The sequence below is a fragment of the Myotis yumanensis genome, unplaced genomic scaffold, assembly GCF_028538775.1.
Source record: "Myotis yumanensis isolate MYYU_CA2020_CCGP unplaced genomic scaffold, mMyoYum1.0.hap1 SCAF_6, whole genome shotgun sequence".
NCBI lineage: Eukaryota > Metazoa > Chordata > Mammalia > Chiroptera > Vespertilionidae > Myotis > Myotis yumanensis.
Window position 1 is genome coordinate 18139038 of NW_027223757.1, and position 13150 is coordinate 18152187.

The following is a 13150-nucleotide window of genomic DNA, read 5'->3' on the forward strand; positions in this document are numbered from 1 at the left end:
GGAAAGAGGACCACAAGTGGATCCAAGAAACACAAAGAGAAATTGGTACTGAAAGCTGTGGTATACCATGTAGATCCTTCCTTGGATCTAAGTGTTGATGATGGGCAGCTCTTAGCTGAGCCCTTCTCCAGGAATTACCTTTGGTTTACGGAAGCTTCCTCAATCCAAAGTTACGCACCTTCCCTCTGGGCCACCTGCAGCCAGTGATTGATTGGCGGATGCAGGGAAACAAGGGCAGGCCTCTTTACCTCAACTGGGGCAACCTGCAACTCTGAAGGACCATCCCAGCTCTGTGGTAACTGCATTGTGGTTAACCTTCTCCAGCTGCCCAATCCTGCTTTCCTCAATACACGTTGTTCTCAAAAATCACTTCCCCATAAACTGTTTGCATCCTAATCTCCACTTCAGGGTCGCTTTTTAGGGAAACTGACCTGCAACATTTCCTAACTCTGTTAGAATGACATGTCTTTTTTCTTACCCAGCTGTTGTACATGTATACTGAATGATTTTCTTGATGTTTCTCTTTCTAAGACAAGAAATATACTTTTAAATATAGATTTAAATTAATTTTTCATGTCTATTGAAAGCCTCTGTATCAAATTTCAACTAGAGTCCTTTTCCGTGCCTCCTTCATAAGATAAGATTGCAAAAGCTGGGTAACTCAGACACAGATTAATATTCAAAAGTGCCATAATTCATTTCCTCTACTTCTACGGTTCTGGCATAAAGAAAAACCCTGCAACAGCTTCTTTTAATATAAAAAACTCAAACCCTTTACCAAAGCCACAAATTTCCTGTATCTGTAAGCCTCCTTGTCTCATTTCAAGAACCACAAAACACAATCATTAACAAAAGCCAACAGTATTTCTCAACCTAAATTCAAATTTGATATTTCAGTTTATTTTTACCACAAGAAACATCTCCAGAAGAATGCAGTTATGGTTACCTGGACAACTTTTCATTGACAACAAAATAAAGTCTAAATCTCTGCCACTTTGTCTTTAAATTAATTTCCACTATATTCTGCTCCAGCTACACTGGCTGATATACGCTAACATATCTTGTCCCTTTTTTGGAGTGCCCATCCTCTCACCACTCTCCCAACCATTAGTCAAGCCCCATATTTCCTGTCATCTCTTTCATAAAGTTCTTATGACCAATAGAAGTCATGAAAATGTTTCTCATTGGTCATGGGAGAAAAACCTTAATCCTTACCACAGCCTAGAACAGGGGTGGGCAAACTTTTTGACTCGAGGGCCACAATGGGTTCTTAAACTGGACCGGAGGGCCGGAACAAAAGCATGGACGGAGTGTTTGTGTGAACTAATATAAATTCAAAGTAGACATCATTACATAAAAGGGTACGGTCTTTTTTTTTTTTTTTTTTTAGTTTTATTCATTTCAAACGGGCCGGATCCGGCCCGCGGGCCGTAGTTTGCCCACGGCTGGCCTAGAGGGACCTGCGTTCTATGGCTCTCTCGTGGTCCAGCTGTATCTTGCACCTTCCTAAGTCCCCCCTGGACTGGCATTTTTCTCCTTACAACACCATATTCTTCCTCATAAAGGGTTATTTGTATACCACTTCTCATTCCTGTAATACTTTCTCTAGCCTGAAAATTTCAGTCTTTTGCCTGGTTAATTTTTATATATATTTTTTTCAGATCTAAGATCAGCCTTCACTTCCTCAGGGAAACATTCCCTGATTCCCTAGAATAGTTAGAATTCCTTTATTATAAACTCTTACAGAACACGTAATTGCAGTTGTAGCTGTAGTTATGTGCCACTTACCCTGTTTTCCTCAATGTATATTGATTTCAGAGAGGAAGAGAGAGGGAGAGAATGGGGGAGAGAGAGACAGAAACATCAATGATGAGAGTGAATCATTGGTCACCTCCCTCCTGCATGCCCCACACTGGGGATTGAGCCCGCAACCTGGGCATGTGCCCTGACCAGGAATGGAACTGTGACCTCCTGATTCATAGGTCGATGCTCAACCGCTGAGCCATGCCGGCAGGGCTGATTCAGCGTTTTTCATATTGACTCAAGCAAGGTTTGAGTAGAAGGTCAGAAATACCCACTGTTAGGTATTGCCAGGAAGAAAGGATTAAATACCAGAAATCAGGAAATCATAAAATGCAGGCATCCTTTATGATCTCTGTTTGGTGTTTGTGGCTAATTGACAAGAGGATGCCTAGAAGGTTCTATCAAAACCCCCTATTAGTTGCCTGCCAAAGTCCATGAAATTTCCTTACAGCCGGAAGGGAATACTACCCTCTGCTTATGTGCTTCCTTCTAAGCCTTCTGTGAGTACTGTCAAAAGTGGAAGCTAATCTACTAGGAATTTGGGGCAATATAGATCCTTGGCTTCTAGATCAGAGTCAAAAACATTTTTCTATAAAGGTCCAGAGAGTTGATGTTTTAAGCCTTGTCACTGTGCCATGGTAGGCACCAGAGACATTGAATTTTGAATCTCAGGTAATGTTTATATGCTACAAATTCTTGTTTTTCTTTTGACATTTCCCCCCACCTATTTACAAGTATAAAACACGTTCTGAACTCAGGAGCAGTACGAACAGTTGGTGGGCTGAAGGTGTCCCACAGGCAGTTGTTTGCCAACACTTGTTCTAGGTCCTGCTAAACAAGGGGAGTGGAATAGTGCTATCATGCCAACAGACAATCTGGTGCCTAACTAATAAAACCAAGATGACGTTGGCATCTCTATGAGACTCTAGGTGTGAGTGAGAGGAGAGGAAGTGAAAAGCAGGAACCACTGTCAGACGAGACTCTCAGCCACCATGCCTGAAATCTATTTGTGATTTAATCTTCTGCTCAGTCTCAGTCTTATACATACCAATCACATCTTATAATAGAATGTGACCACGTACATCCAACTTCATAATTTCCTGGTTCAGGTAACACTCAATTTCTGATGGTAGCCATTCTTAGGGTCCATTTTCATAGTCACTTGGTGTTTCATATCATACTTGGCTGTTCATTTTCTGCTGGGGCTAAGTAGCAAACCCAAAGCACAAATATAGTAGTTGGTGGAAAAGGACATAGCTTTCTTCCCAAGCCTCAGGACTCTTCATTGTGATGTTACTATTGCTGCATATTCATCCCTTTCTGCCACAAATTATTCCGAGTACCACTCAGTCATAGGCCTCAGTGGCAGATCAGCCTGGATCTGCTGCAGACCCTCTCTTGCTCCACATGCCTCTGGGAACAGGACACCTTTCAGGCCACCTGGTAGGTGGACCAGAGCAGTATACCCAAATCTAAGGTCTTAAATACACTAAGTGTGAGGCCTCTTTCTGCCATGGCTTATGCAAAGTGAGGTAACTTGTCTCTCATGTAAGAGGAAATGTCTTGACATTTTGACATCATTGTCCTACTAGAAATTTCATAATATCAGCAATCACTGGACTTTCATTTTTTTTTTCCTCACTCATATTTTGTCTTCCCAAGGCATCTGGTTGTGAGCTTCTTCTTGATGACAAGGTCAAATTATTATGTCCCAACATGATATTCTGTTGTATATCAAGATGATAAAGGTTCCTCTAGTCAAGAATACCAGTTATTAAATGTACCCATCTCCAACAATAAGGTAAAGAGCTTGCATGAGAATGTAAATCACTACACTTTTCCCTCACTAAAAGCGCTGCTAAGAAAAAAATCATCAGCTCAATTAAACATTGCACTTAGTGACATAGTTCACCTTCTGGTGCAAAATCCTTAATTCATGGGGGACAAGTAAGAAACATGAACCAAAACCCAGGTCACAGATGACATTTTGAGGATCACTGCTTCAGTCTAGAGACTATAACATGACAGAGATCAGACATAACTTTGATAAAAGACAGCAAAGGTGCACTGCAGAATGCAGGGCAAAGGTGAGATGTTGCGGGTTATATTTACTGACGGAAACTAAAAGGAAAGCATTTGCTAGGGCAGTAGATGTATATCATATGCCAGAGGCAGATTTGCTTTAGAAAAGGTATCAGCTATTACTTGCCTCTGATTACTTGGGTCTCATTTTCCTCTGGCAAAGAGTTTATTCTGGCACTCATCAAATCTACGGCTGACCCAATCCCATAATCCAATTTGATGAACTGTGTCTTTAGGGCCACTTCTGGAATCAATGATTGTATCAGTCAAAATTTTGGCAAGAAATTAACATATTCAAATGATAGATTGAAGAATTTAAAAAAAATATCATTTACAATTGAAACTAGGAAGTGTGGGGATTGTAAAAGTTGGTAAAGCACCCAGGAAGTATGAAGAGCTAAAATTCGTTGTCATCCCTAGACCTGAGGGCATAAGAGGATGAAGCAGTGTTATCAGAATCTGGAGTGCTAAAGTCATGAGGTCAGGTTGGTAGAGAAATGCAGCCAGTATCAAAAATGTACACCAGCAAAGAGCACCACTTCCCTTCCCTCCTGCCAGCTCATCATCTCCCATTGGTGTCCTGCCTTGATGAAGCCCAACTCTAGGTCTGATCAAGACTTCAGGTGATATAGTCAGCCTCTAGGTGTGTCAGCCATGACACGCAGACAAGCAGAGAAAGGCTGAGTAGCTCTTAAGAGGCCAATAGAGAAACATATACACTCTTAAAAGGCAAATAGAGAATAACATACATTCAACCACAAGAGAAAATTTTGATAAACTAGCTATTTCTCTACAATAAAATACCACAGAGCAATTTAAAAATGAACTAGCTAGCTCCACTGGTGTGGCTTAGTGTTGGAGTGTTGTTAACCCACGAACTAAGAGGTCACTGGTTTGATTCCAGGTCAGGGCACATGCCGGGGTTGTGGACTTGATTCCCAGCAGGCTGTGCAGGAGGCAGCCAATCAATGATTCTCTTTCATCGATGTTTCTGTCTCTCTATTCTTTTCCCTTCCTCTCTCTCTAAAATCAATAAAAACATATTTTTAAAAGAACGATAAAAGTGAACTAGCTTTCTAATGTAAATAATCTAAAAAACATAGTCAATGGAAAACAGAAAGGAGTAGCAGGATACCTGCACTATAACATTTATGTAACATTTAAAATCCAATAAACCTGTATCTTAAGAATGCATAAATGTGTGGGAAAAGATGTTCTAGCAGTAATCAGTGGGGATGCAGCTCCTTATACATTGCTGTCACAGGTTGTAAATGTCTAAAAATATATGTTTTTACTGATTTCAGTAAGGAAGGGAGAGGGAGAGATAGAAACATCAATGATGAGAGAATCATTGATCAGCTGCCTCCTGCACATCCCCCTACTGGAGAATGAGCCCACAACCCAGGCATGTGCCCTTGATTGGAATTGAACTGGGGACTCTTCAGTTTCTAGGCCGACACTCCATCCACTGAGCCAAACTGACTAGGGCTGAAAATCTCTTCATTCTACCCTCACCCTTGAATAATTTGGCTGAGTGTGCTAGCTTTCTACTGCTGTGTGGAAAAATACTTTGAAGTCCTAACCCCCATGACCTCAGAATGTGAACTTATTTGTAAATAGTGCAGATGAAATTAGTTAAGTGAAAATAAGGACAAGCTCTTGATCTGGTATGACTGGTAACATAAGAGGAAAAGAGACACGGGAGGGAAACCAGGTGAAGATGGAGGCAGGGACTGGAGCACAGCAGCTGCAAGACCAGGAATGCCAAGGATTGCTGGCCACCCACCAGAAGCAAGGAAGGCTTCCCTATAGGTGTCAGAGAGAGTATGACACCTTTATTTTGAACTTCTGGCCTTGAGAACTGAGACCACACTTTTCTGTGGTAAGTCACCTGTTTGTGGTAATTTGTTGTACCAACCCTAAGACTCTAATACAACCTCAGGACTCTTAGGGTAAATGACATGCGTCTCGGCTCTCGGTTTCCGCCAAGTAGAGGGCTGTCTGTTCTTCTCCTGGCCACATGAATGGTTCAGGCCACAGATATGCAGACACAGGCTGGTCCATATCTAAAATTCTGTCATTTCAGAAATGGGATGGAAAGCATCTACCTTTTTAGGACTGACTTTTTAAACCTAGAATAATTCTAGGAGCCCAGCACATCTCTGACTATCAGTCAGCCATGTGAGTTCAGTGTGGGTGTGGTCCTGCCCGTCTCCCCTGAATACACAGCTTCAGCCCCCTTTCCCCACTAACTGCTATGATTTCTGTATGCTATTTAGGAAAGCCTCACCATTCTGATTGATGAGATTTTCATTTCTAGTTTACATAGGCGACGCTGTATTTATAAAATATGTTTATATGTAACTATCGTTTACATGTTTAGACTGGAATGGGGGGGCGGTTTTCTTATATTCAATCAGTGATATTGAATCGGATGAATTGCTGTAGTCCCCTTAGGCCCAGATTTATTTTTTGTTTATCATGGTCTAGAGTCAAATTACATACTAAATAGCTCATTGAATCCATGAATACTATAAATGAAATGCCAAACTGCTTAGGGGACTGAGTTATTCAGTGTAACCAAAAAAATTGTCCTGGAAAGATCCCAAGAGCAGATGCCTGAGGGTTTCATTTATTTGTGTGCTTTTGTAGAAGCAGAGGCACTCTGCGATGTTGTGGAAAAAACATAGAAGGAAATAAGCCTGGATTCTAGGTCTGGCTTAAATTATGTCTAATAAACATTTTTTTAAAAATCTGCCATGTGCAATGCAATGCGCTAAACTCTAGATTTTACAATGTGAGTGTGGAGAGACGGGAGGACCAAACCCTTGGTTCTGGCTTAGTAAACCCACATGCTGTGGACTCTCACTGACCTCACATTGCACTCCTCTCCTCCGTGTGCTCCAGCCTCACCAGCCCTTTTCTTCCTTCTGCACACCCAGCTTCCTCCCATTGTGGAGCCTTGGATTGAAAGGATCCTCTCCCTGAATTCTCTGCAGGTCATGTGTCATCATGACTTGTAATCCCCTGCATATCACTATCTGTCTTGCTCACTTATATTTGTCTTTCTGTTTTTTCTCTCCAGTTTCACTCTTTGGGGCACAGTTTTGAACAAACACAAGATTTGGATTCAAATCCTATCTCGTATTCCTTTTCCTTTGGAAGTTACTAACACCGCAACAGTAAGAAAAGAAATATGCTGGAAAGGGGACTTTATTTGAAGGAGGGATTATGGACTCATCGTTCAGAGAAGCTCGAATCTTCTTTTTAAAACTGAAGTTTTGGGTGCGGGAGCTCGGGTGGAGGGCACCGGACCTGCCCGCGGGCCGGGGAGGCGAGGGCGTGCGTCCGAGCGTGGCGCAGAGCGGCCCTCCGCACCATGAACACCATCACCAAGGGGCCCAGCAAGCTGGTCGCGCAGCCCGCACAGGGCCCACGCAGCAGCAAGTGGAGAGCAGGCTCGGCGAGCTCCTGAAATGCCGGCAGCCCGCGCCGCCCACGCCGCCGCCCCCGCGGGCGCAGCCACCCGGACCCTGGCCCCTGTTGAGTCCAGGGCCAAGGCTTGTGTTCAAGCGAGTGAATGGCCGGCGGCCCCCTACCACATCCCCATCCACCGGGGCAACCCAGGAGACCTACACACTGGCCCACGAGAATGTCCGCTTTGTGTCCGAAGCCTGGCAGCAAGTGGAGCAGCAGCTGGGTGGTGGCCCAGCCGGTGAGAGCAGTCCGAGGCCTGTGCAGTATGTCGAGAGAACCCCCAACCCCAGACTGCAAAACTTCTTGCCCATCGACCTGGAAGAGTGGTGGGCACAGCAGTTCCTGGCCAGAATCACTAACTGCTCCTAGCCGCCGCTTTGGAAGGAATGTCGCCTGCACGGGCCTGGCCCTACCACATGGCAGACCCTCTGATAGGAGAAGACCATGTGTACCCACTGCAGCAGGTCGTGTTTCCCTCTGGGCCAGGCTGGACGCCAGCCACACCTGAAGTGCCAGCATTTGGACTTTTGTACCCTCTGACCCCTTGGCCCAGCTGTGCCAGGCTGCCAGGGGCTGAACCTGTCTGACCTCAATCCTGCTCGCTGTGCCTGGGAACCAGCCCCTGGGGCTGGTATGGCAGAGCTCCAGGTTAATAAAGTCAAGAAACTGCCAAAAAAACCCAAAAAAACAAAACAAAAAAACCCCTGAAGTTTTGTTAGAGGTTTATCAATTTTATCAGAGCAAAATTCTTATTTTATTGATATTCACTAATGTCCTATTTTCATTGCCATTGATTTATGCTCTTTATTATTTCCTTCCTTGTACTTGTTTTATTTTGTTCTTCCTTTTCTATTTTCCTGAGGTAGAAACTTAGATAATTGATTTGAGACCTTGTCTCATTTCAAATGTAAACATTTAATGCTATAAATTTCCCTTTCAGCACTGCTTTAGTAACATCTCACATGTTTTCATACATTGTACTTCCTTTTCTTTCAGGTCTGTTTTTTTCTTTGAAAACTTCTCCTTGTCCTTTGAATGATGTCATAATGTGTAGCTTAAATTACATATTTAGACTTTTCCTGTTGCCTCTTTTGAATTATTTCAGTTTAATGCCTTTGTAGTCAAAGACCATACTCTATAGATTTTAAATGTGTTGAGGTTTTGTTTTATTGCCCAGAGAATGATCTATCTTGGTGATTGTTCCATGGGTGCTTGAATAAAGTGTATTCTGCTGTTATTGGGTAGTGTGTTCTAAATTAGACCCTGTCGGTTTTGTTCAGTTCTACTTTTTTGCTGATTTTCTGTCTGCTAGTTCTATCAGTTGCTGTGGGCAGGTAGGAGGGGAGTAGGGTTTGAAGTTCCCAACTTTAATTGTGGATTTGTCTTTCTCCTTTCATCACTATCAGTTTTTACTCTTGCATTGTATTTGTTTAGAAGTCAGCTTTATTAGATGCTAATTATAACTGTATATAATTATTACAAGTATATGAAGAAAATAATATTCCTTTGTATTTACCCATAATTATGCTCTTACTTCCTTTCTGATGCTTAAAAATTCTTTCGCCTTTTTTTTTTTTGAATAACTTTCTTTAGTCATTCTTTAAGGATGGGTTAAGCAACAAAGGTAACAAAGATCAATAACCTGTATGGCTTAAATATTTACTGATTCTTTACTGAAAAACATGACTTCTCTAGGTTTTAATGTCTTAAACTTAATAACAATGGCATTGGATGTGATCATCAATATCCTTCTAATATCCCTAATTTCATTAAATGGAATTATGTGATTTATTGTGTGAAGGTAAATTTGTTCCCTCAATGATCACATTTGACCTTAGACAATACAGACCTCAACACTGGAAAGTAAATCATTAACAAATACTTATCCACTTTATCATGCCAAGAATATCACATGAAGGTGAAGAATCAATTTCAGTCTGCTGAGTATGCTTCAGGTAATTAGATTTATGGAACTGGAGTTGAGGTTCCTACTGTGGGCTGGCAGGAGCCCATACTGTTTGCACCTGCCATGAAAGTCATCATGTACCATCACAATCTGGAGGCTGGAGCTTCTACAGATATGTTCCTGCCTTTGTGACTAAAACAGCTCGGCTCATCCCGTAGCTTACAGAACAAGCGCTCTCCTTTAGAGCTCTCTAAGCTATTACTTCCAGAAGAATTATTCCCTAGTCATCATCTTTGGGGTGCTTGCTAGGTGAAGTGCGTGCATTGCTTTCTAAAATATGCTCTTCTAAATTTCGTCCAGGTAGGAGGGTGAGAGATACATCATGTTGTTTTGTTTGTTTGTTTGACATTTGAGGATTCAAGATTCATGTACACATATTTTTAAGACAAAAATATGTAGAAAATAAAGGACAACTATGAAAAATAGTCATGACAGCTATTTAAAGACAACAGAAACTCCTGTTTAGTTAAAAATATTTTCAAAAGGCCTGAACAAACAATAGCTATTCTCCAGTGAGGTTCACAAACTGGGAACCTGCAACTCTTTCAGATGCCCAGATGCAGCCCCCTGGTAACCTTTGCTTTGCACAGCATTGGTCCAGAAGTTTATTTTCATTTTTGAATTTAATTGGTTGCCAACATTAAAAAATTTTAAGGGTTCACATAAGAATTTAAATTTCTGGACCCTCTTGAGAGTGAGTCACTGTTGGGTCCACATTTCCACGCAGCTGGGAGGCAGGTGACATTCGCTTTGGGCATCACATATGCTTTCGAGTCCAAGTGGGAGTTGGCTTTCCCACGGGTTCCTTCTTGTCTTCATGTCAAACAATAGTTGCCATTTATCCTCAGTCTCATGCTATTGTTGGTTAGAGTTGAAGATGGTAGAATATCTAGTATCTATTTTCCAACCAAAGTAGGAAAATGCAAGAAGGAATGTGTTTTATTAAGAGTGGGAGATATATATTTTTCTAGAGATGAAAAGTATTCCTACTAGAAAGTGCACAAGCTAAGGATGCTTATTGTCATACAACCTGAGTGACCATTCTGAAATATACCTGTTTTCTGTCCTTCACTCACAGTACCCACTGTTGCTTCAGGCATCTCTTTTTTATCAACTAACAAGTGGAGGCCATGATGATCTCGTTTTCTCTGCTTTTTAAATTTCATCTCAGACCATGCAAGATGGCAGTAATGCCCAGGACTTGAAAACAGTGTCTCTTTGGTGTTATATTCCAGGTTAGCACTTCAATTTACTTTGGAGGAAGCTGGAAGTTCAGAACTGTTATATATCTACTACATTTCCATCAATTTCTATTCCAGAAACCGCTGATAGCTTACTTAAAGTAGATCCCAAGGCAGCTTTTCCTTTTAGTTTCAGAGCAGTGACATTCTAATGCTCTGCAGGCTGCTTGAACAGAGTTGTATACAAATCTGGATCATCTCTTTCTCACACCGAGCCTCCCTATCATGTGGAGAGACTTTGTGAAATAATGTAAGTAGAAATTGTTACAGGAGGCACAGCCAGCTTTCTTCTATCTTCACTTAGCATAGTATTTAGTAAAATAGCACATTGCCCATATTTAATATGTGTGTTTATTAAGACACTGAAATGAGTCTAGGAAGGTAATGGAGTTACTGCCTATGGAAATAATTCATAGCGTAAATATTCAACATATTACACTGGGGTATGGGATACAATAATTTCTGGCTATTTTGGTATTAAAAAGGAATGCTCAAAATGCATCAAAACTAAATATAAATGTACCATTGTCACTCCCCTATAAACTTAAGTGAATCCCAAAGGTGATCTTCCAAAGCTAACAGACTATCTCATATTTCCAGTTGAGCTAAGGACAGTCATTTATCTCCTGTATTTTAATATTTATTGGTGTCAGATATGTTTTTTAGATGTCAGGAACCTCTCTATATATCTACACCATTTTCAGGCAACAGAGATTTGAGAAGGAGAAGCTGTTGATGTCTGACTTCCAAGTTTGTTACATGAGTACCTGCAACCCAAGAGATTCTCAATAAGGTGAACACTGAATGAGCACATTAGCACATCCATATAGAGGTAAACATGTCTCCTTTCCCTCTTTGTCCAAGCAAAAATATCTTGTTTGTTTGTTTGTTTATCTCTCAATGTCAGAGATTTGGCTGTAACACAGAAACACATTCATGCAAAAGTCTTTCTTTTCTCCAAAGACTTCATATTAGAAAAGGCTAGGCAGCTCAGACTAGAAGGCTGACACTTTCCAGTGTACTTGGTTAAAACTCAAAATTCCAAGTTGCTTGTGTGTCTCTGCTGACACAATTCCAACATTACCGTAGTGATAACATATACAAAAGAGATCTGTAAAATTCAACTTTATGATAGACACTTAAGGAATAAGTGAGAGAGACAGGAGGCCTTTAACTGTGAAAAGCATGTTCACTTTTTAAAAAGTTCTGACAGAATATCCCCTGCCCAGTGGGAGATGGCTAGACCTGGGACTACTCAGGGAGCTCCCCACAGGTATAAAGAACAACTTTTGGAGTATGAGTTTTGAGAAAAACAGATTTAACATCCTTCCCCTCCCAACTGTCTCCTGATGAACTGGTCTCTGTGGTGCCCAAACAAAGCAAGCATGACACTTTCATTTCTGGTTAAAGAGAAAGAGCACTCTTTTGTTTTGTTTTGCCTGAATTTTGGAGGCCACCTGAACCTGTGAGCTTTGTGAACAGTAGTATTCATGGTGATTTTGATGATTTGTGGCTGCAATCATGTAAGTAGAAATAAAACCGGATCATAAAGCAAAGCAGAATCCTCCATAGGATTAATATCACTGGGTAAAAAAAAATCTTGAATAAGTTTACAAATTTTTTGTTAAATGCATCCATGTTGAAATAGAACTTAAGTCTTCCTAGGAAAAGACAAAGTCTCTTCATCTAAATTCTCACCAATTAAAGTCACAATGTTATAATAATATACACAGTGAATGGCGTTCTAAGATGCCCACAATGGTTAATACTTTATGAGAAAATCAATTAATGAGGAACAATAAGAATGAAATGCCAACTTTTCATTGTGAAAAAGGGAAGCAGTGTGTTTAGTGGAAGAGAAGAAGTTGCTAAATCAGACTCAGATTTGAATCAGTTGATAAGTCATTTACATTCTCAGCTTCAATTTCATCAGTAAAATAGGAATGATAACTACTATTTGTCAAGATTGTTATAAGAAAAAAATAGATAATTTATAATAATAAAAGCATAATATGCTAATTAGACCGGACAGCAGAACAACCTTCCAGATGTCCTTTTGGATGAAGTTGCGGCAGCAGGGGCTGAGGCAGAGGCGGTTAGGGGCAATCAGGCAGGTAGGCAGAGTGGTTAGGGGCGATGAGGTAGGCAGGCGAGTGGTTAGGGGAGATGAGGCAGGCAGGCAGGGTGGTTAGGTCCTGCATCGGGTCTAAACCGGCAGTTGGACATCCCCCGAGGGGTCCTGGATTGCGAGAGGGTACATGCCGGGCTGAAGGGCCCCCCTCCCCCACCCGCACGAATTTCATGCACCAGGCCTCTAGTATATTTATAAAATATAAAAGGATAGTGACATATAAATATAGAAACTCAAAACACAATTGATATCAATCCCCTGGTCTTTTTTCCTCCACTTGTATGGACTTTCTGAAATTCAATTTTAAAAACTAAAAGAAAGAAATTAGTGCATAGACATTAGTGTTGCTTCTAATAGAATTTTGGTGGCCTACTTGTATCACTGAGAATAGGGTATTCAATTGGAAGTGCAGACATGAAAATTAGGGGAAAATGATGTGCAAACAATACC

General features: G+C 41.2%; 1 pseudogene; it reads left to right on the plus strand.

Annotated features, from left to right (window-relative positions):
* The first annotated feature begins 7195 nt into the window (after positions 1-7195).
* Positions 7196-8034, plus strand: LOC139013045 (MAPK regulated corepressor interacting protein 2 pseudogene; annotated as a pseudogene).
* Positions 8035-13150: the final 5116 nt, after the last annotated feature.